Source organism: Rattus norvegicus, chromosome 7 (assembly GCF_021556685.1).
Source record: "Rattus norvegicus strain SHRSP/BbbUtx chromosome 7, alternate assembly SHRSP_T2T, whole genome shotgun sequence".
Lineage (NCBI taxonomy): Eukaryota > Metazoa > Chordata > Mammalia > Rodentia > Muridae > Rattus > Rattus norvegicus.
This window is the reverse complement of record NC_141540.1, coordinates 66,064,923-66,089,766: the sequence shown is the minus strand read 5'-3', so window position 1 is coordinate 66,089,766 and position 24,844 is coordinate 66,064,923. Positions and strand designations below refer to the sequence as shown.

Sequence of the window (24,844 nt, the reverse complement as noted above, 5' to 3'; positions counted from 1 at the left end):
GAGACAAATAGCAAAAGAAGAATGGAAAACACACTTTAATTTGCCTCACGTTTCTCCTTTAAGATACTAGCATTACAGATATTTCTGAAACAACAGGAAAATGGTAGTTTCCTTAAAAATTTTTTTTAAGAGTTCCAACTTTTCCCCAATTACTTAAACCCTTTTGCACAACCTGTTGGTTGACAATCTGTTCTGAATTCTTACTTATTTTTTTTCCATGTTAAAAAACCGACCCTTCAAATTGTCACCCGTTCCCTGTCAGAAAACACACATCCTCATATTTCAACACCTTTAGCTTATGTCATAATAGTTGACATAACACTTAAGGTAGCTGCTGAGCCATGCTAAACTGCTTAATGCCTCAAACGGTCAAAGCTGCCCACATCCCTAGGCTTTTTGTTTGAGACGCCCCACCTCTTTCCCAATCACGTGATTTCACTGAAGAAAACCTTACTGTTTTAAATAAGAAACAGAGTCAACTGTGAATGGAGAACTTAACCCTTGTGAGCTTTGAATCACAAACCTTGAAAGCAAGACTTTCATGCTTGCGAGAGTCATTTTCTCCTTCGTGGTGACCTTCCGGGTGATACAGTGACTTTGTGTCATCCCCCCTAGCGTTCCTGTCAGCCTCCATTTTCTAAACTTCTGAGAAATAGGATTTAATTTTTCACTCATACTTTTGCTGGTTTTCATCGTTCACCACTCTCTCTTGATTTCTTATCTACTTTGGTGGAAAGCACCCCTGCTCCTTCCGCTGCTGGAGATGGAGTACTTTACTGGCCTTGTATGGTTGTCTTCAAAATGTGAACCTGGGTGCCCATGGAGATGCAGGGGCCACAGGGCATGCGCAGTTTCGAAAGACTCGGGTTTTCCCCATTCTTTCTTTCTTTGTGCATGTTTTGCCAAAACTATGCATTCTCAGGGTTCAGTGGTCGGTGGCTCCTTCCATCCAACCTCTCCTGTGGTTTTCCTCTCTCTTCACTTGGGGTGTGGTATGCCTTTCATCTGTCCCAGATATTGTTGGTTTATGGTCCCTAGTTACCGTCTTCAGGGGCAAGCAAAGTGATAGTTCAAGGATGTATTAATTTTGAAGACCCTTCGCTATCTGTGTACCTGCTTTCCAACCAGGGACTTAAATGGGTTGCCGTGAAAACACGCATCAGCAAGTTTATGCAAATCATAGAAAATGAAAGTTTCTGGGGTTTCATAGTTGTTTTGGGGGGAAAGCAAGATTTGATTGATATTGGTGAAGACTGAGTTTGCAAATAAGAGCATGGGATGACTTTTCCACATATGAGTGATGGAAATATGGAAGCCTGAGGGCTGGACAGAGGCACTTTAAGCAGGTATGCAGAATACGAAACAACTCAGTTATTTACATTTCTGATAAGTTTTAAAAGCACACAAGGGGGAAGTTATCAATCAGCAGGTACAAGTTTAGAATCCACATAGTTGTTTGAACAAGAAAGTTTAAAAGTTTTCAAATTATAGGAGAAGGTTAGGATAAGAAAAGGTTTGCTAGTAAGAAGTGAAAGGAAGTTAGAAAGAATACAGACACAGCAGGAGTGGTCATGTGTACAGATAGCAGGAGTGGTCATGTGTACAGACATAGCAGGAGTGGTCATGTGTACACACACAGCAGGAGTGGTCATGTGTACAGACACAGCAGGAGTGGTCATGTATACACACACAGTAGGACTGGTAATGTGTATACACACAGCAGGAGTGGTCATGTGTACACACACAGCAGGAGTAGTCATGTATACACACAGCAGGAGTAGTCATGTATACACACAGCAGGAGTGGTCATGTGTACTGGTCATGTGTATACACACAGTAGGAATGGTCATATGTACACACACAGCAGGAGTGGTCATGAGTACACATACAGCAGAATTGGTCATGTGTACACACAGTAGGACTGGCCATGTGTACACACACAGCAGAAGTGGTCATGAGTACACACACAGCAGGAGTGGTCCTGTGTACACACAGCAGGACTGGTCATGTATATACACACAGCAGGAGCGGTCATGTGTACACACACAGTAGGACTGGTCATGTGTATACACATAGCAGGATTGGTCATGTGTACATACACACCAGGAGTGGTCCTGTGTACACACACAGTAGGACTGGTCATGTGTATACACACAGCAGGAGTGGTCATGTGTACACACACAGCAGGAGTGGTCATGTGTACACACACAGCAGGAGTAGTCATATATACACACACAGCAGGAGTGGTCATGTGTACACATAGCAGGAGTGGTCATGTGTACACACAGCAGGAGTGGTCATATATACACACACAGTAGGACTGGTCATGTGTACACACATAGCAGAAGTGGTCATGAGTACACACACAGCAGGAGTGGTCCTGTGTACACACAGCAGGACTGGTCATGTGTACCCACAGCAGGAGTGGTGGTCATGGCCTCTAGGGCAGAGGCAGAAAGGTTCTCCTTCTCCTTCTCAGTCGTGCTCCTGCTCTTTCTCTGGGGTAGAGAAGGAAGAGACGTGTTTGCAGCTCCTGCATGGCACAGAGCTCATGGCTGTGCACAGTGCTGTAATGTGCTGGACAGTTGCCCTTTGGAGTTTACTGGAAAGCCACTCTTTTCAGTGTTGGGGAAAGCCATTGGCAGAAAGGGGGTGTTGACTGCAAAGTTACCCGAGAGGCATGTCAGGGAAGCTGCCGCCGCTCAGTACTGCTGCTCACAGCATTGTGGGAGCCAGGCACCCCACGAGGTACCCTTTCTGCATCAGCTGAGTTCTTGGAACATGAGTTTGCTGGAGAGACTTGTGAGGAGAAGCTGTTTCCTCTAGAGGAATCAGGTAATAGAGAAGCTCTGACTATTGAAGGAGCTTGGCACAGGGAAGCTATATCCAAGGCCTGGCACTGGAGCAGCTGCCCATGTTGCAAGAACTAGAAAGGGAGTTGTATGATCGGAGTATCAGAAGCTGGGGAAACTTCTGGAGCAGAAGACGTTCATAGAGCTCCAGTAAAGGAGCCATCTTCCTTCTGAGCCTTCCTCCTGTGTCATCCACTGGCAAACATGACATGGTGCTAGCTGACCAGGAAAAATGTTCAAAGAACTCATTGGCGCAAACAAGAAATGTCGATTTAAAGTGAGAGGCACCAAATGGAATGAATGAATCTGTATCTTCTTCTTCATTCTTTCTAGGGATTCCCTCTCACCAATATGGATGATTCTCTGGAGGCCATTCACTTCCTGTTTTGAATACGAGTATAGTGTTGTGTGAGTGAATGTGTGTTTGTGGTTTTGTTAGAATGAAGGGGGTGAGAGATAAGAAGCAGAACAGACTAACTAGGAATGTTCTGAGGAAAGCCATAGGTTACTGGACCTGGATGTGTCTAAATGCTCCCCAAACCTTCAGTTCCATTACCTGGTGCATGCACAGCATGTACATACATGTGTATGCATAAGCTTCTCTTTAAAACATTGTGCATGGGTGTGCACGTTCATGTATGTGTGTATGTGTGTGCATATTCATGTGCATGTGTGTACATATGTGTGTGCGTGTGCATGTACATGTATGTGTGTGTGATGTATATGAATGAGAGCACATGCCATTACTTGCATGTGGGGGTTGGAGAACACCTTCAGCCTTGAGTATTGGTCCTCATCTTCCACCTCAGTAGAGAGAGGTGTCTAGTTCTTTGCTGCTATGTATGCCAGACTAGGTGGCTTACAAGTTCCCGAACTCTCCTATGTCTGCCTCCTTTTTCTCAGGAGCACACACATTGCACTACAGCATCTGGCTTTTACATCGGTCCTAGGAATCTGACTCCCAAGTCCTCACACTTGTGTGGCCCTGTCCCCACTGAGATTGTGCCCTTCCCATAACCCTCTTTTACTTGACTGACACACAAATACTACAGTTCCTCACAGAAATGTCTACTTAATCACTCCCATTTTATTTCTAAACTTGTAAACTCTTTCCTTCTTTCAACAATACATTGCTCCTCTTACAGATGCCCAGGTACGAGAACCTCATTCACAGCCTTCGTACAAACCAGACGTGTAAGCTACCCCACAGCTCATGGTTTTTCCACATTCAGAGTTTACCCAGCTAGTTTATCGTTCTTATGGTACTCCTGACTTCTAGTTAGTAAATTTGCCGATGGAAGCAAGAACGTTCTCAGCTCTAGTTATTTGAACTTCTAAACTTTTGTAAATTTATTCCACATCACATAAACCAGAGGGAGAATTGGTAAAACAATTCCTTTCAGAAAGTTCTTTTGACCGTTCATATTGTGTTATGGCTGATACAGTGCTAGTGCTATGGACCAAATAAAATAATGTTACAAAATACCTTTTCTCCAAGTAGCTATGGTTTGGTTGGCACGATGTGAGAAAATGACAATTATAAACTCACTATGCTCCTGGATGAAACGCTTTCATGTGTGATTAGAGGATATGGCTGCGCCGAGTTGGCAAGGGCTCATGGGACTTAGGGCACTGTTTACTAGGTGGGAATGAGGAGGAAGAGGAGGGTGAGGGTGAGGAGGTAGAGGAAGGATGAAGAGTAAGGAAGGGAGGGGGATGGGAAAGAGAAAAGGAACAAGTTTGATTTTTCCCTGTTGGAGGATCCTGATGGAATGTCTTGTGAAAAAAGACATTGTCAATAAGATCAAAGGTGTATTTTTTAAGACAAGACAATGGCAGACTGGTCCAATAGGAATAGAGAGTTCGGTTGTGTTGAGAACAATGAGAGATGCGGCTGGAACTTTGGAGGATGTAGTGAAGAAAAAGCTTTTACCTTACTTACATCCTGTAAGCACCAGAATCTCCTCCCTCAGATTCTTTCTTTGTTTCTTCCAGAGTAAACGTGGTCCTTCTATCTCTGTTCCTTAGCATGTTCCTTCCATCACTGCAGTTTCTACTTAGTTCTGGATTGTTTATGCTTGTGTACGTGTGTGTGTGTGTGTGTGTGTGTGTGTGTGTGCATGTGTATATATGTATGCATATGTGTGCATGTGTGTATGTGTGTGTATCTATGTGCATATGTGTGCATGTGTGTGTATATATGTGCATGTGTGTATGTGTGTATATATGTGTGCAGGTGTGTGTATGTGTGTGTATATATGTGCATGTGTGTATGTGTGTATATATGTGCATATGTGTGCATGTGTGTGTATGTGTGTGTATATATGTGCATGTGTGTATGTGTGTATATATGTGTGCAGGTGTGTGTACATGTGTGCATGTGTATGTGTATATGTGTGCATGTGTGTATGTGTATGCATGTGTGTGCCTTCCTTCTAAGTGAATTTCACAGTGAAAAGAATATGCTCTAGTTATATTTTTCTCTTAGCACCAGACATGTAATAATCAAATGTTTATGTCACATGCATGTCTCATTAGAGTTGTGCAGATTCTGGAGAAGATTTGAGGAAAGGACTAGCATGAGAAATGTGGGAAGTCAGTCATAACAATTTATAAAATGGATTTCTGGGAATAAAAGGGCTACAGGCTAGTGATAGAGTCATTGGGAAGTCATGTGCAGTCTCGCTGATGAATTGCACCATTATCTATCTATGTGAAGTCATCTGTCTGTGGCTCTGAAGACCCACACCCAATACCCACTACTTTGTGCATAGTAACCTTCCATGGAATAGTTCATATTGTAGACTAGACTCATTATTAGCAAGAACAACATTACTATTAAGTGATAGCTAATGCTTGCATAAGAATTATCATATGCCATTCATATAAGAAGAGGATGTGAGGAAAACCTCTTAGAATCTAGGTCAGCATGTGAGCCTATGTTAAACAGTAATGCTCAATTTAAAAGGAGTTCTACGGTCTGGTGCTTTCTACTTTATTCTGGCCAATCAGGTATGGCTATTTCAATCAGTGTCACTAGAACTAAGGGAACACACACGTGTCTCAATTCTCTGTGGTCTGCTTGTTTCGGTATGTGCAGACTTGAATAGACAATTGAAGATCGTTTCTGTTCAGGAAAAGGCTGGCTCTGTTGTGGCCGATTGCTAGAATGACTCAGCTCGAAAGACACTTGGAACCATCTCAGTACAATGTAATAAACTTGCAGGAGCCCGGAAGCCATCAGTCCCTAGGAGCAAAGCTGGACTTACTAGGTAGGACCGCAGCAATTGAAGCACGTGATTTCCACACCGATTTCTGATCTTGCTTTATCTCAAGTAGCTATATTACATGTTTATCAGTTCTTTCAAAATTTCTTGCCGTATTTCTGAGAAGACTGACATCAATGGACATGAGCTATTCTAAACGTCTTCTCTGTCATCGAGTCGCCAGACAGGGACTGGCCAAAAGCAAATCACAGGACATGTAGAATGCCAGCCCAGGTATGCGAGCCCAGATTTGTTCTCTGCAAACTAGAAAAAGCAAAGTCAAAACAGGGTAAAAACTAAATGCACAAATGCACCAAAGGTATGCTGGTCATTAAAACAATGCTAAATAGGTGGCTTGAGCAAGTTTGGGGACATACACTATCACAACTGTCTACAAAGGACTGTGAAATGTGACCAAGCAGAGCTTGTCCGGGCGGGTCTGTCTGTTAAGAGTAGACGCTGGTGTGACTGAATTACTGCTTCAAACTGTGCTGCGCCGGTCAAGTCGAACTCTGCTGCGCATGCGCCATAGTTCAGGCGAGCACCTCCTCCCCCATGCTGCAGAGTTGTGCGCACACTCTATATTTCATGTGACCCTCCCTCCCAACCCCTTGCTATTTTATTCTAGGCCACCAGAAAATTGGAGCTGTTTTTCAGCTCTTTGAGAACATAAGCTCTTTCATTAAGAGAATTCCAGTCCAATGCCACACACAGCTTACTCACCTCCGCTGTTCCCGCACGTTCTTCCATTCAGCGCTACAGGAAACTTTCAACATGAACCCTTTGCCCTCCGACACAGCAGTGTGCCTGTGTGGCAGGGAAGGTGGGGTGACTGGAAGATGGAGTTGCCCATTGTTCTCTATGAGATCTCACTTCCTCGACACCGTTAGCACTATTCCTGAAGCTACAGTAGAATTCTGGGGCAATGTGACTTATCTTCAGGATTACTTCTTCAGGGGATTCTGCTGGAAATGGTTCTAATTTCAGAAAGGCGCTAATCGTTCCTGAAGAGCGTTTAACTTTGAAGTTTTAGTAATTACCTCGCCCGTTGCCGTGATCTAAATCCCATAAAGCTCTGCGGCACAGTGAGACTGCTCTGAGATGAAGCAGTTTCTGAGTGGCGGCTTTACATAAACTTTTGTTGAACTGAACCGGTCGTATGTTTTTGAAGAGAATATAGATTTGACTTCCTGAATCTCTCCACCCCTTCTTGTCTCCTCACACATTGTGCCCTGCAGAAGAGGTATTTGTAGTAGGAATTATTTAATCTTTGCCTCATTAGAAAGCTTAGGATAAGACCATAGATGGTCTGGGAGAAAAATGACTTTCTTGGGCTATTGGGAGGGATAAGGAGGAAAATCCGCCACTGATATAATACATCTAAACCACTGCCAGCAGGGAGAGCACAGCATTCAGGAGGTGAAAGGCGGCGTATAATTCCTACTGCATGGTAAAACTGTTTCACAAAACTATGTAGTGAGACATAATTGAAGGTGCAGTGACATAAATGTAGTATAGTTTTCTTTTTAGAAGTTATGTCCATATACATACAAAAAAGTCTCGAAACAACAGTATGCACGAAACGCCAAGATACTGCACTGTGTGCCCATGTGCATGCAGAAAGAGAGATGTGGAGAAAGCCATTTTCCCTTGTATGATCAACAAAATCATAATATGGATTTCTGCATGTAGGTGGGAGGGGCTTTTATTTGCCTCAGCAAACTGCAGTGTTTAGGATAAACTGGGAAACAATGCAAACGTAGGTCTACCTCAGATAAGCAGGCACCAGGCAGTTAATACTTAGGACTCCGCTTTGGCATGGGGTTGAAATCAGAGAGTTCATGAAGACTGTGCAGGCTTAAGCAAGTACTTGTGAGGTGGTCCACAAAGCCACTGTTCTTGAAATGAACAGTTCTATCTTTATATAAAATGATCAGAGAGTAGGTAGCAAGAACTGCAGAAAGTTTCATCCAGGTACATGCCTAGGGTGACTTCTACTGTAGTGAGTGACCTGTGAGGTGACACAGTCCCGGGAGGTCCTGACTAGCACCAGCTGGACTCAGCCTTGCGTTGGCTGCAAAGCCACTAACAAGGAAACAGCCCTCTCATCCTCTCCATCTGTGAAATGGTTGGACAGCAACAGTTTTTCTCTCTCTAACATCATGTGTCAAATGCAGGAATTACACAGACATGTTGTTAAACATGGTGGGGTTTGTAAAAATGCAATTTCAACTTCATATGACAAACTGTGAGCAGCAGGCAAATCTGGAGCTCTCAAAATTAAGTCAGACCGTTTGTTTTTTATTCCATTATCAGCACTAAAACTGCATGTTTTCTTGTAGGAAGCCCCGAGTGCAGTCCTGAGTATTGAATGTGTGTTGTTGATGTGAACACAGTCATGCCAAGAACTCGATAGCCTCAGACCCATGGGAAAGGGGCAGAGCCTCCCCTAGTGTAAGTTAGGGAAATAAAATCTTTCTTCCTGGTCCAAGTGTGGATGTTGATAGTGTGTGCAGAAACTGTTTAACACAGAACCCCCCTGATGGTGATGGCCTAAAGACCATTCCCCTAGAGACTGCTCCTACCCAGATTAGCTACCTGGATTTCCTTCATCCCACTGTACACCACAACCCTTGCCTCCTTATCTGTGTATAATGACTCTATTTCCTTATTCTCTCTCTCTCTCTCTCTCTCTCTCTCTCTCTCTCTCTCTCTCTCTGTGTGTGTGTGTGTGTGTGTGTGTGTAGTAGCCCTGATCTTTCTTGGTTGATGCAGGAGCCCTGTCTTGCTGTTCATTCAACTCTGTATAGTAAAGACATTGAGCTTCCAGGGTGCCAAGGTTTCCAATCTAAGAGCGTAGACCTCCCGACCACAGCTTTTTGTGTGTCTGTGTCTTTTTTTTTCTCTTTCTCTTGCTGCCACAGTCAGGTCAGCAGGACTGTGCAATGACTTGGTGTTTCATGGTATAGTATTTGACCCGATGACTCAGCTCATCCGAAATACTTTGTCTCTTATGAGAGACATAAAAATTAGTGTGGATTCTAAATTTCTTGAGTCATGTTTTTAAAGAAATAACTGTACAAGACTTCGGTTATTTTTAAATCTCTCTTCCTAACAAGTCCATCAACTTCTTGAGAGTAGGCTATGATCTAGGAGCTTTGTAATTCCTGGGCCTGCAGGTGAAAGGCATTGGGGTTTTGCATATTTAATTAAACAGAATTAGGTGCTTCAACCAGACACCAAGAGGAGAGACATGCAGGTTCTTGCTTGCAAATTCTTGGTTGCAAACATTCTCAGTTATTCTCCCTTACCACGTTTCCCAAAGTGAATTTTGGAAAGTTAGGTCACACAGAACTTACTTTTAGTAGACACTTACTGTGTACACAGCTCCATGACACCCGCAAAGGTGAAGTCCTACCACAGAGGGGAAGATGACAGTGGTGGAGCTTGGCACGTTCTTACAGGAAAGCATTGAGTGGAGCAGAAAGTCACACACGAGGACCAGACATTTAGAGCTCTATTAAAAGAAATGTAAAAACCAGTTCTTACTTTAAAAAGATAATAACTGGGGGCTGGGGATTTAGCTCAGTGGTAGAGCACTTACCTAGGAAGCGCAAGGCCCTGGGTTCGGTCCCCAGCTCCGAAAAAAAAAAAAGAACCAAAAAAAAAAAAGATAATAACTGTAATGCATATTGAGATCAATATGCTAAACAACGAAAACAGCAAAAACCAAATCACAAGAGGACCACAGCAAACCACACGGAGATAAAAAGCTGGCCTTCTGCAAGGCACTTGATGTTTCTGGTCACAAGGAGGAGTGATGAAGACAGTGGACAGTCCCTACAGGGCCACCCAGGAAGATGTCTCAGAAGACAAGGGTTTGAGCCGCATATCTTACATGTGCAGTGGGGCATGGTACGCCACGTTAGATGGCCACTGCATCTCCCCTCTTACAACCAGCAACAGTCTCTCCCATCAAGGGCAAAATTATCTCCAGTTGAAAACTACTGATCTGATCAATCAACAAAACAATAGCTCGAGCTTGACTCTGTCCTGTTCAGTAATTTTTATAGTGGACATGTTCCAGCATGGGCTGTTTCAAGCATGAATGTGACACCACTGAGTGTGGAGATGGGAAGTGGGAAGAGAGATGCGGTAACACCATGTTAGTAGTCAGGGCTCCCCCCCTCTTGACATACACACGCACGCACACACACGCTCACACACACACACACACGCACATGCACACACACACGCACGCACACACACGCACACACGCACGCATGCACACACACACACACGCTCACACACACACACACGCACATGCACACACACACGCACGCACACACACACACGCTCACACACACATGCACCTGCACACACACACACATGCACTCACGCACGCGCACGCGCACGCGCACACACACACACACGCACGCATGCACACACACACACACGCTCACACACACGCACACACACGCACACACACACGCACATGCACACACACACGCACGCACACACACACACACGCTCACACACACATGCACCTGCACACACACACATGCACTCACGCACGCGCACGCGCGCGCACACACACACACACACACACGCACACAGGGGTTTATGAGGGTGGCTAACAGGCTGTGGTCCAAATAGTCCAAGGACTTAGCAGTTGGTCAGCCCAGGAGATGGATGTGGCAGTAGTTCCAGGGCTGGAGTTCCACGGAGGTCCTAGAGATCATCAGGGTTTCAGTCCATGCTGGAATCCAGGAAGGAGGAGGTTCTAATGCAAGCGAGGGGGAGATGAACTTGCTAGCAAGAGTGAGGACAAGCAGACAAAGAGCAAAAGCTTCCTTCTTCCACATCCTCTTATGTGAACTCTACCAGAAGGTCTGGCTTTCTGCCCTCACAGGATCCGGATTTGGAGTGAGTCTCCAACCTCCCATAACCCTACAAGACAAATCCCTCACAGGCATATCCAGCTGCTGGGTTCTAGTTAGGTTCAGAGGTAGTCAGTTTGGCAGGCAAGATTAGCTATCTCACATCTAAGTCATGTTTCTGCTACAGCATTTCTATATATGTTGCAAATAACAAACATAAGTAAGTTATGTGTAGTTAAATACTTGGGAAATGATGAGTTGTATTACCTTTAAAAATATAATTTGTTACATAGTAACTTTAGCTTAGTTTTTTAAATTTTTTCTTGGATAATTTATATATTTACATTTCAAATGTTATCCCCTTTCCTCCTCTCCCATACCCACTCCCTCTCCCCCTGCTTCTATGAAGATGCTCCCACTCACTCCTACCCACCCACTCCAACCTCAACACCAGGGCATTACCCTACACTGGTCCCTTCACAGGACCAAGGGATTTTCCTCCTATTGATGCTGGACACGGCCATCCTCTGCTACATTTGTGACATGGGTCCCTCCATGCCATTGTGCTCATTGGTTGGTGGTTTAGTCTCTGGGAGCTCTGGTGGGGTCTGGTTGGTTGATATTATTGATCTTCCTAGAGTGTGGCAAACCCTTTCAGATCCTCCATTTGGGGTCCCCTTTTTTAGTCTGATAGTTAGCTGCAATCATCCTCATCTGTATCAGTAGGGCTCTGGCAGAGCCTCTCAGGAGACATCCAAATCAGGCTCCTGTCAGCAAACACTTCTTGACATCAGCAGTAGTGACTTGGTTTGGTTGCTGCATATGGGATGGATCCCCGGGTGGGGCAGTCTCTGGATGACCTTTTCTTCAGTCTCTGCTCCATTCTTTGTCTCTGTATTTCCTCCCATGAGTATTTTGTTCTCTGTTCTAAGAAGGAATGAAGCTTCCACATTTTGGTCTTCCTTCTTCTTGGGCTTCATATGATCTGTGAATTTTTCTTAGGTATTCCAAGCTTTTGGGATAATATCCACTTATCAGTGAGTGCATACCATGTGTGTTCTTTTGTGACTGGGTTACCTCACTCAGGATGATATTTTCTAGTTCCATCCATTTGCCTAAGAATTTCTCGTAGTCATTGTTTTTTTTTTTTTTTTTTTTTTTTTTGGTTCTTTTTTTCGGAGCTGGGGACCGAACCCCGGGCCTTGCGCTTCCTAGGTAAGCGCTCTACCACTGAGCTAAATCCCCAGCCCCATAGTCATTGTTTTTAATAGCTGAGTAGTACTTTTCCCAATCTGTTGGTCGCTGTTTTGTCCTATGTGTCTATGGCTCTGTAATATGGATTTAGATCTGGAAGGGCAGTTCTGCCATCATTGTTATTTTGTTCAGGATTATTTCAGCTATCTGCAGCCCTTTGTGGTCACATATGGGATGGATTTTACTATAGTTTCTTTTCTATTTCTGTTAAGGATAAGTTAGATATTGTGATTGGGGTTGCACTGAATCTGTTAATAGCTTTTGATAAAGCAGTCATTTTCACAATATTGATTTGATCACTCAGTGATTATGGATTGTCTTTCTATTTTCTAGTGTCTTTTTTTTCTCCTCCTTTTCAGAGGTTTAAAGTTTTAATTATAAAGGTCCTTTATTTCCTCAGTTAGGTTTATTTCAGGTATATTTTTCCCCTTTGAGGCTGTCATACAGTGTCTATGAGATACTACCCTGTATGTTTGGTGGTGGTGTAGAAGGGCTATTGATTTGTGCAAGTTGATTCTATATCCTTCTGATAAACAAAGGGTTAAGTTTGTTCATCACTTCTAGACATTCTAGTAGAATGTTTGGGATATTGAATGTGTAGTATTTTGTTATCTGCAACGTGGATAGCTTGACTTCTTTCACTATTTGAATCCCTTTAATTTCTTTCTCTCGATTTATTGCTCCAGCTAGTGCTCAGAGCACAGTATTTAAAAGCATAGATGACAATGTTCATCCCTGTCGTGTTCCCAACTTTAGTGGACTAATAAAAGCCTGTCACCATTTAGCATGACGTTGGCTATGGGTTTCTCATATATAGCTTTTATCACATTTAAGGTATGTTCCTTCTAGCCTTACGGTCTCTGGGACTTTTATCATCAATACAAGTTGGGGTTCGTGAAAGACTTTTTCTTTCTTCATCTATTGCGATGATCATAGCCATTTATGTGGTTTAATACATTTATTGACTTATGGATGTTGAACCACATACTGGCTGGTTCTATGTCAACTTAAAACAAACTAGAGTTAAAAAAAAGAAGACAAAGAAAACAAAAAAGCAAACAAACTAGGGTTGTCTGGAAGGAGGGAACCTCAAGTGAGAAAATGCCTCCATAAACTCCAGCTGAAAGGTGTTTTCTTAATTAGTGATTGATTGGGGAGGGGCCCAGACCATTGTGGGTGGAGCCATCCCTGGGCTGATTCTCCCGGGTTCTATAAGAAAGCAAGCTGAGCAAGCCCTGGGAAAGCAAGCCAGTAAGCAGCACCCTTCCATGGCCTCTGCATCAGCTCCTGCCTCCAGGTTCCTGCCCTGTGTGAGTTCCTGTCCTGACTTCCTTCAGTGATGGACTACAGTGTTGAAGTGTAAGCTAGATAAACCCCTTTCTTTCCAACTTGCCTTTTGGTCATGGTGTTGATACCAGCTATAGAAACCCTGAGACCATCTCTGCACTTTCAGGGACTAAGCAAGCTTAGTCACAGTGGAAATTCTTTTTGATGTATGTATTCTGTTTGCAAATGTTTTATTGAGCATTTTGTAGTTTACATTCACCAGGGATATTGACCCTGTAGCCTGATTACTTGTGCCCTCCTCCTCCCCCTTTTCCTCTCCTCTCCCCTCCCCTCTTCCTCCTCCTCTTCCTCTTCCTCCTCTTGTATCTTCACCTAGTTTTGGTTTTAGAGAGGCAGCAGCTTTGTGGAAATAGTTTCAGTGTTCTTTCTGTTTCTAACTGTTTGAATAGTTCAAGAGGGATTGACTATAGACGTTTTATGGAAGTCTGGTAGATTTCTGTTGTGAATCCATCAAGTCCTGGACTCTTCAGTTGGGAGGGTTTTAATTACTATTTTGACCTCTTCATCTATTATGTGTTTGTTTAGTTTTTTGACCTCTTGGTTCAATGTTGGCAGTTTGGATTTAGAAATTGAGCCATTGCTATTGGGTTTCCAGCTTAATGGAATGCAAGTTTGTTCTTTAGTATCCTCTTAAAATATCCTGCATTTCTTCAGGGTCTGTTGGAATATTTCTATGCTCATTGCTAAGTCTCTTCCTCTGGGTCTTCCTTTTCTTCCTTTTCGTTAATTGGGCCAGCAGGCTGTTAGTCTGGTTAATCTTCTCAAAGAGCCAGCTATTAGATTCATTGGTTCTTTGTATTGTTTTGTGTTTCTATTTAATTGATTTCTGCCTTGATTTTTATTATTTCTTGCCGTTGACTGGGTCTGTATTTAGTTTGTTCCTATTTTTTTCCCAAATTTTTGAACTGCATCATTAAGTCATTTACTTGTGCTGGTCTTTTCTTTCCTTTTTTTTTTTTTCTTGATCCAGTCTGGATTGTTTGAATATTTATTGTAGGCTTTGCTGCCAGATACAAGGAAAAGGTATAGATGACTGTCACACACAAAGAGAGCTATACAAACTGTCACCAAATAGAAAATTTTTAAGATGCATCAGGGATCACCCACTTAGTACCTTTTGTCTAAAAGATAGTAACAATTCCTTTCTGGAACAGCCACCTTGTCTTGTAACTGGTCGAGTGGTCTTTCCAACCATCCTGTGAGAAGCAGCTCACCACGCGGGTGCCGAGACTGGTGCAGAGAGGACTCGGAGCTCAGAGCTGTCCATCTCCCCACAGGGGCTGCTTTCAGTGTGTACCAGACATGTCGTCGTGGTGTTTTCATTTCAATTTACTTTTGGGAAATTTTTCTTCCTTGACTTCTCCTTTGACTCCTTCATCATGCAGTAATGAGCCGTTTCATCTCGAGATTTGTTTGTTGTTGATTTTAAGTTGTACGGCATTGTGGTCAGACTGGACACAAGGAGCTGTTTAATCTTTTCCAGTTCGTGTAAAGATTTGTCTTGTGGCCAGGGGTGTAGTCTTTTTCTTAGAAAAGCTCTTGCGTGCTCCTGAGTAGACTGCATATTCTTTGGTGTCTCAGTAGAACAGTCTGTCGGTATCTGTTAAGTTCATTTGATTTATGATGTCACTTGTTTCTATTGCTGCTTTTTAACCAGATGACCTGTCTATTGATGTTGATCAATAGGACATCATTTCTTGAAATTTAGTGCCTTCAGTTTGGTACCTATACGTGTGCGTGTGTGTATACATATGTACATATACACACATATATATTCTTTAGGTTTGTTTACTGAATATAACATTCATGTGTATGTGTATATATGCACACACATATGCATATACACATATACATGTGTATATATGGACACACACATATATGTATATGTATACATATATAGAGAGAATGGCAACATCTATTTGGTTAACTGTTCCCTCCATTCCAATGAAGTGTTTCTCTAATCTCTTGTGATTAGTTTTAGTTTGAAGTCCATTTTGTGAGGCATTAGAAGAGTGACACTCGTCTTCTTCCTGGCCTCATGTTCCATTAGACTGGAACATTTTTGTCATCCGTTCACTAGAAGGCAGTGCCCATCTCTAAAGCTCAGGTCTGTTTCTTACCCAGATAAGGTGGATGGATTTTCTTTATCTGTTGCACCAGCCTGTGTTTTTTGAATGGGAAGTTGAGGCCTCTGATATTTAAAGATTTTATTGAAATGTAGTCATTGGTTTGCTGATCTTTGGTGTTGTCTGTGTTCAATGATGACTTCCTATTCCCTTCCATAGTCTCTGATGTGCAGTCCTCTACTCAGCCCTGAGATATTGCTTCCTGTATTTTCTTTAGGTTTGTTTGCTGGATATAATTTTTTTACATTGTTTATAATGTAGAAAGTTTTTCTTTCTCCTTCAATTATTGCAGGTAGTTTTGCTGGGTATATTATTCCAAGCTTGCTGTCATAGTCCTTTAGGGCTTGGAATACATTGCTCCAGGCTCTAGCATTCAACATTTCCATTTAGAAGTCAGCTGTTATTTTGAATATATATATATGTAATTTTTTTCCTCTTACAGCTTTCAATATACTTTCTTTGTGATATATACTTATCGTTTTAACTATTGTTAAAACTATTGATAGAACTATTGTTGTTCTTTTTTTTTTGTAGAACAATTTTTATACATATAGATAAAAACATGGAAAACTAAAGAGCCATAAAATGACGTTGCTAATGCAAATCATGGTGTAAATTTGAGTTACTTTAGGAACAAGTTAAAACAGTAATTTACAATACACTGAAGCTACCCACAAATTGCTTTCCCCAAGGGATACACCTTCAAAGCAAAGCTGTCAGCTGAACCTCACAGAAGTAATACAACGTAAAGTAGAAGTAAATGTCTCCTTCCAAATAATTCACCTTTGTCAAGCATCACAGATTTAATTTATGGTTCAAAAACAAGAAATCATAGAAAAAAACGTTAATAGCTTTTCACTGCTTTATATACTAATTTAGAAGTCATGAGGATTTACTTGTTTGCTGATGCAAGGCACTTTTCTTTGGGGGTTTCATATTGAAGAAACAGTGCTACATTGGTTTGGTCTACTTTGAACCATTTTGGACAAGAGTTAGAGCAACTCTGAGAAGACCAAGTCTACATTTGGCTTAAACAGCAAGAGGAAAAAGTCATGTGGAAAACATAACACTATCCTTATTTTTGAGTATCGGTTCTAGAAAGTAAGACCTCTTTGATCATTACAACTTTTCTCATTTAGAATAAGGGAGACAACTGGAAAGGAAGTATTAACTGTATTAAATTAGTAAAGTAGGCTAGTTGCTAAAGTCATGATTTAAAGATACGGGACCAAGAAGTTTAAAAAAATGGTAATCAAGTTACTGAATTATACTAAAAAATGTGGACAAGTTCTACATTTTGTTAATGTTTCTGTAAGAGGCTCCATCATAAAATTGAACTGTAAAATTACTTTAAATGTAATATATAACACAAAATGAATTTTTAGGAAACATTAGGAAATTTGTTATAAATTATCCAAAACCTATAAACAAATCCCCCTAACTTGTATTTTGTTTAAAGTAATAACTTTATATCATACAAATAAATTTCAAGTATGAAAAGTGCATTATTGCAATAATACCTCTTTGCAAGTCCAAAATTCTTGGTTTATAATAAAACCATAGTTTTTTTTTTTTTTTTTTTAAAGTAAACCCATCGTCCATCGGCGCCATCTACTGCAGAAGTCCCACATCTTAACTTGTTGCTCAACAAGTTGCAGAGAAACATGTCTGGAAGCAACGTATAGTTGAAAAGAAAGTATTTGTGTGTTTACCATTTCACATTATCATCACTAGGATCCTGTCCTTTCTAGATGGAAGCTCACACCCATGTAACAGTCCTCATAGTCCAGCGATCCTGTGCAATAACAGTCCTCACAGGTCAGCCATTCTGTGCGGTTGCCACTTGCATGTTCCCAAAGTCATCATCATCTTCGTATGTTCTCTTCACACTACCTGTAGTACCAGAATGAACAGATAAAGACCTTTCTATCTGGAGTGGTGACATCATCTGTATTGTTAATTTTGCTAAGTAGATGGCTTCATATTCCTGAAGTTGGTGGACAAATCCAGCATTAGGATTAATACAAAATCTCCTTTCTTGGACACAAGCAAATGCATCTCTGTACTTCATCCCAAATGTCTCCATGATGTATGCAATAACAAAGGCGGCACTTCTAGAGATACCTGCATTCCCATGGACGAGAACTTTTCCTCCATTTTGTAAGCTTCCATCAATAAACTCTTTAGTCATAGGGAAAAAACGTATTATGTTTTCAACTGGATTATCAGCAATATCCAAGACTAGATACCTAAATAATTGTTGAAAGTTTGGTTTAATAAAGTTTGCTTCAATATTTTGCCGTATGCAAATTATATGAGTTATGCCATGTTTCTGCAGTATAGGTAGCTTGCTTTTCATAGCAGAAGAGTAGGGGCCTAAGAACAATCCAGGCAAAACTTCCTGCATCTCTCGTCTCATAGGGTAAGTCCACTCCTCGACGTCGTCTTTGCACTGCGGGAGCGAGGGGAACTCCAGTTTCACGTCCTCCATGGTCCAAGGGCCCCGGCGGGTGTCTGCGGCGCGCCCGGCCGCCACCCCCCCCCCCCCCCCGGGCTGGCAGAGGCGACAAGGGAAGGAGGGCAGGCGGATGGCGGGCTGTCGCGCGGCGGGCTCACAGCAAGCACTCGCGGACCACAGGGTCCGGGAGGCTGCGACAGGAAGGCGGATGGCAGGGCGGTGCGCTGCGGGCTGCCGTGCTGCGGCCGTCTCCCTCCTGCAGGTCTACTATTGTTCTTATGCGGTTGCAAGCTCCTTCACCTCTTTCAATCCTTCCTCTAATTCCCCCCAAGGGGGTCCTATTCTCAGTTCGGTGATTTGCTGCTGGCATTGACTTCTGTATTGGACATGCTCTGGATGTGTCTCTCAGAAGAGGTTAATATCCGGTTCCTTTCAGCATGCATTTTCTAGTTTCATCAATCTATATTTAGTTTTGGTGGCTGTATATTTATGGGCCACATGTGGATCAGGCTCTGAATGGCCATTCCTTGAGTCGCTGCTCTAAACTTTGCTTCCATATCCCCTCCTATGGATATTTTTCCTTTTAAGAAGGAGTGGGAGCATTCGCATTTTGAGCTTTATAAAAAGCATTTTAAAGCTTCTTCGTGAGCTTCCTGTGGTCTGTGGATTGCATCTTGGGTAATTCGAGCTTTTTGGCTAATATCCATTTAACAATGAGTGAACACCAAGTGTGTTTTTCTGTGATTGAGTAACCTCACTCAGGATGATATTTTCTAGTTCATTCCATTTACCTATGAATTTCACGAAGTCATTGTTTTTGATAGCTGAGTAGTAATACTCCATTGTGTAGATGTACCACATTTTTTTGAATTCATTCCTCTGTTGAAGGGCATCTGGGTTCTTTCCAGCTTCTGGCTATTATAAATAAGGCTGCTATGAACATAGTGGAGCATGTGTCTTTGTTGTATGTTGGAGCATCTTTTGGGTATATGCCCAGGAGAGATATAGCTGGGTCCTCTGTTAGTGGAATGTCCAATTTTCTGAGGAATCTCCAGAGTGATTTCCAGAGAAGTCGTACCAGTCTGCAATCCCACCAACAATGGAGGAGTGTTCCTCTTTCTCCACATCCTCGCCAGCATTTGCTGTCACCTGAGTTTTTTTTTGATCTTAGCCATTCTGACTGGTGTGAGGTAGAATCTCAGGGTTGTTTTGATTTGCATTTCCCTGATGACAAAGGATGTTGAACATTTCTTTAGATTTTTTTTTGGCCATTCGATAATTCTCAGCTAAGAATGATTTGTTTAGCTCTGTACCCTATTTTTAATAGGGTTATTTGGCTCTCTGGAGTCTAACTTCTTGAGTTTTTTGTATATTTTGTATATTAGCCCTCTGTCAGATGTAGGGTTGGTAAGATCTTTTCCCAATCTGTTGGTTGCCGTTTTGTCCTAACCACAGTGTCCTTTGCCTTACAGAAGCTTTGCAGTTTCATGAGGTCCCATTTGTCCATTCTTGATCTTAGAGCGTAAGCCATTGGTGTTCTGTTCAGGAAAATGTCTCCAGTGCCCATGTGTTCGAGATTCTTCCCTACTTTTTCTTCTATTAGTTTGAGTGTGTCTGGTTTGATGTGGAGGTCCTTGATGCCCTTGGACTTAAGCTTTGTACATGGCGCTTCTTTTCCTACGTCTTTCCTGTCACTGGCCAGGAGGAAGTTAAACTACTTAGACTTTAGTCTGACTTCTCTTCTCTTGGCCTCTCTTTTAGTTACTATTTCAAAAGGTCCTCTTTCCTTGGGACATTTCCATCTCCTCATGGCATTCCTGAGCCCTGTTCTGAGAAACCCAGGGGAAATTGTTTGAGGAAGCACCATAGCGAGAAGATTTATAGTCATTTTTTTTTAAAGACTGATTTTATAAACTGTTTATCATGCTGGAATAGACTAGATTTTAAAACAACAGTTAGAAGGTTACTATGTGAGAAACTGTATACTAATAACTTAACAAAAATGCCCTATTCTTTAATAACAAAACCCAAAAGCCACACAGGCTGTGTAGTTCAGGAAACATTGAGAGTTAGGACCACGCTTGGGTCCAACAGCCCCCAGGCCCTTTCTCCTGCCCTCCTATAATACAATGCTGCCCTACATTTTGACTGATTAGTCTTTTCACTTGGCAAGTCACCATCTGGCCACTCTGGCAACAGCGTTAATTGGTGCTAATTTTCTGATGATGGCCAAGTAGCTATATTTGGATGTTAAGGCAAAGAAAGCTGTGATTAAGGTGTAAAGAAGTGAGGTGAAATCCACGACTTCCCCCACACTACTGAGGTAGATGACTGACATGTTGTAACCTCTCATAGCTAGCACTTTCCTGTTTGTGAGGAAAGGATGCCGCCCACCTTACAAGGATTTTAGAGATGAAGTAAACAATATCTTAGGAGTAGAAAAAGATCACTATGTTCATGAAATGTTCACATTAAGTACTTGAAGGATTAGCTGTCACAATGTGCCTTGGTGCAAGGGGAGGCACTGTGCTTGGAGCAAAGGTTGGGGCTGGGTCAAATGCTGCTTGAGAATTGTGGGAAGCTTTCTCTGTTCATTGAGAGGCTAATTTCATAGTCAGGTTGGTGATGAAGAGGTAGTCATTTACTGTAGGGGATAAGTGATAGGGAGGTGGGTTTGCTTGTCCAAAACCAAGAGAGTCTAGGTAAACCCAGGAAATAATAAAGTGTGCTCTTTCAGAAACTTGCTAACCTATATCTGAGGTATCTATGGTTTGGTACAAGACATTCATTTGAAAGTTAGTGGGCACAGTGGCTAGTTCAGAAAGAGCCCAACTGATCACTAGGACACTTCAAACCACAGCACACTGAAGAAGTGATAGAGGGTAGTGAGAGAGATATGGGGAACTCGAGGAGGGTAGTCATGGCCCCTATGCCGAGCTTCATACAGCAACTTGCAAATCTAGATGACTAGAGAGCTACAGATTCTGTATCTTACCCTGGCAGAGCTCTTACTTACTGAAGTGGTTGTAGACCCCGGAGCCTGCTCTGTGCTCTGAAAAGTTAACTCTCTGTTTTCTGAGTGTGCTCGTCCATCGGTGTGAATGAGTTCTGAGGAGATCTGATTCGAATGGCATCAATAACAATTTAACACATGCTGCCAAAGCACTCATGGAGAGAGGAGACTGGCTATCAGCTGCTTGTGAAATTGGAGCAAAAGATCTTATTAATGATTAATTTGATGCTTAACACCTTGAATGAGAGGGAAGATAATGAATGCAGTTTTGAAAGTCTGATAAACTTGAAGTTATAACCAAAAATGTGTATGTATATGTATATATATAAACATACATACATGTATATATACACATATATACATACATGTATATACACACATATACATACATGTATATACACATATATACATACATGTATATATATATACAAATACATATACATTCATTCATATCAGTGTTCCTGCAAAAATGTGTTCTCTTGGATATTTGTGCAATATTTTTGCACAGTTCTAGGCTGATGAAATATTGTGTTCTGTGCAAAAGAAAAAAATGTGCTTTGTATTTAGGGATAAATTGCTTACTGAACTAATAGTGTTCAGAGTAGAATACAGTGACTATTGTTTTCAGACATCTTGTGGCCACTGAATCAGTCTGATATTTGAAAACCATATTTTGAGGCTGGCATTTTTTGGTATTGTGAACCATGAGATACCAGAGTAGACAAGGATGTGTAGGTTTACAACAAAGGTTAGTGCTAGAGGTGCGGGTACAAAAGAAAGTTCAGAAACACTGTGGAGACGCAGAAGGATAGGCACCAGTTACTTGGTTTGTCAGTATTAGAAAAACACTTCAGAAGAAGGGGCTTTAGAAGTCGGGTGGCAAAAAGGTTGGGGAATGATCCAAGTTTCAAGCCATAAACATTAAGTGGAGATATTGTGAAGGATTAGCTCAGAAGACGCAGCAGCCATGACTGGGTCAAGAGGGTTAAGATAGGAAGGCAAGACCCATCCCTCACAGTGGTGGGGAAGGCAGGTTCAAGGGAACGCCTTACAGAGAGATACACCGAGGCCGGAAGACCACAGGATATGCTTTAGGAATGAAGATTGGTTTTTTCTTCTGGGAGTAGCATCTTCTTAGGTGAATAGTTGTCCACCCCCAAGCTGAGCTTCAAGTTGCTTTAGTTTTTTCTCTATTGTCTAGTTTCCTCGCTGTATAGAAAATGTTGCCCTAAAGTAGCACTTGGTACCTGGCAGCTCTTACTATGTTACCATTGTGTCGGCTGCTTCATACACCAGAGAAGGAATAGACCACAACGTCAAGCCAGGTCGCTGTCTGCTTCATCAGCCTTGTATTTCATGATCATGAAGGAGCTGGAAAGAGGCTCGTTCGTTCCTTATGCTGCTAGTATCTTAACTTGCTTAACCAGAAATAAAATACACTTTTCAAAATTCATAGATGGATTTGGTTTTCAGTGGGATCTAGTTGCAAGGTTTTCTGCTGTCAGGAAAATTGGTATTACACCGCTAGGAATTTGCAGGTTTCAGTTCCACGCATGTAGTTAAGTGTATAGTGTTAATGGCAGTCCCATAATTCGTACTCCACATAACCATAAATTAACTCGGCTACCTCTGGTGTGCCTTCTTTGAGAATGTTCCGAAAGACCACCCAGAATGTGGAATTTGTGTAGATTGCAAAGACTTCTTCAAGTTGAGACATCACATGCCGCTGACTGACCAATTACACCTGTCTCCTTCAGTACCAGCTACCCGTTTGCTCTTCAAGGAGGTTCAAGCTATTGATCTTAAACTATAAAGGGCTTTTATGGGTTGAATTATGGCAACTTTATAGAAGACCTCCTCTTTCAAACAGAGTGCTTTGTACATAGTAAGTACTCCATAAATGCTCTCAATGATGACTTAATGTGTGTTTCGACCTCCCCATGAACTTCTCTGTCCAGTTTCCGGATTGGCGGGAAGTCTTCTGGAATGGTATCTTTCATATGTGTTTTGCTTGGGACTTTGATGGAGTATAATTTTATTGACTTCATGAGACTTGCCTTTCTAGTGATAAGTCATGCTAGCTGGTTTGCTCAACAGTCCAGATCTCTGCACTTGGACGCGATATTGTGTGACTCCTAGTCTCAGGGACTTTAGCTATACAATTAAACCGTAGTTTTAATATGTTCACAAGGATATGTATCTTCTCTATATATAACTTGATATATAAAAATTATATATACATATAAGTATATTATTTGGTTTTCAGTGGCTATATATATACATATACATACATATATATATATACATATATATATATATATCCCCAGGGACTAGGTCTTTTCCAACAGATTTCTACTTGCTTATTGTTTATTTCAGTATTTCCCAGAAAGATAACTTTATTACAGTGATATGGAAAAAATATTTTCCAGGTGAAATTTCATACAGTTCGAGGGGAATCTTCTTTATTTTCCGATTGGGCAAAATGTTACTTCGAAAGTGAGTAATATAAACAAGTTGGAATATGTAGAAAGGTGAGCAGCTTTGCAGTGGTTAATGGGAGAGGTTGTCTTCATGTTAGAGGAATGCCAGTTCAGTTACAAGAGCTCAGAGCTTAAGTTTAGAGCTTAAGTTTAGAGAATTTAAAAGCAGGCATTTTCTCAGCTCTGTCTGCTTTTCGGAGGCTTGATATGAGCTGGAGAACCTTATGTCTTCCGGGACCACGGATGCAGGCCTTTGGAACCAGTGGTGCAGTGCTAGCCTGGGTCTTAGAAGGATGGTGGAGAAACATTCCATCTCTTCCTTTCACTCCCAGAACAACCACCAATAAGGAGAATGCTCTTCAGGACAGCCTTAGGGAGATGTTTTATTTGGAAAGAGAGAACCAGGGTGCTCGGCTTCTACAGAGCCAGCTCGGAGTGTTTCCCCAGGTTCAGCCACATAGACACTCAGAGATTGCTGCAGCAGTGGGGTCAAGAGCGCCATTACATTGAGCTGGCAGCAGGAACTGGTGTCACCTACAGGGCACTGGCTTTGTAGGCATTTAGAATACAGTATTGTCAGGCTCCTGGGACCTTGTCATAAGGGTTACAGAAACCTCTGCATCCACACAGTGTGAAGCAAGGTTGAATTCTCTCTGTGGGGCACGTGAGCTGGCTTGGTGATGCTGTAAAGTTGCATTGGAGATACCAGGATGCTGGAGATGCCAAGAACATACAGAATTTGCCAAGGAAAGCCACAGGCTCACCAGACAGGCCATGTGTGTTGCAAATGGCAGGGCTGAAGAGCCAAGACTACCCTAACCTACTAGCACCCAAATGACATCACCAAAAGCCCTGGGTGCTGAGCCTGGAACTACAGAGTTTAGTTTTTGTCCTTCTGAGTCTCACTCTCTGTATGGCCCAGTGTTCCTCACCGTACCCAAGTCTTCCCTTTAGGGGTGGGAATGTGCCACTGGGTGTTAGAAATATGTAACTTTAATATTATCATTTTACAGGGACTCTCAGCTCTTGGCCTGTAGTTTCAGAACAGACAACAGACTTTGGGGCCCTAAAGAGTGTTTGGACTGTTAAAGGTAGAAAAGTTGTACTGGATACATTTTACATTATGAGATGGCCTCCAGGGATTGGAGCAGAATGTTCTAATTTAAAT

The 24,844-nt window shown here is 42.1% G+C and overlaps 1 protein-coding gene, 1 long non-coding RNA gene and 1 pseudogene across 12 annotated transcripts in view; 1 reads left to right on the top strand and 2 right to left on the bottom strand.

Annotated features, from left to right (window-relative positions):
- The window catches only part of Msrb3 (methionine sulfoxide reductase B3), a 128,099-nt gene that overhangs the window by 50,126 nt on the left and 53,129 nt on the right, over nucleotides 1-24,844 (top strand).
- Nucleotides 1,602-7,194, bottom strand: LOC148004711 (uncharacterized). Its single transcript, XR_015625403.1, has 2 exons — nucleotides 6,842-7,194; nucleotides 1,602-6,382 (listed from the first exon to the last, which is right to left on the bottom strand). It is a non-coding gene; the product is annotated as an uncharacterized LOC148004711 (long non-coding RNA).
- Styx-ps1 (serine/threonine/tyrosine interacting protein, pseudogene 1) lies at nucleotides 17,209-18,431 on the bottom strand (annotated as a pseudogene).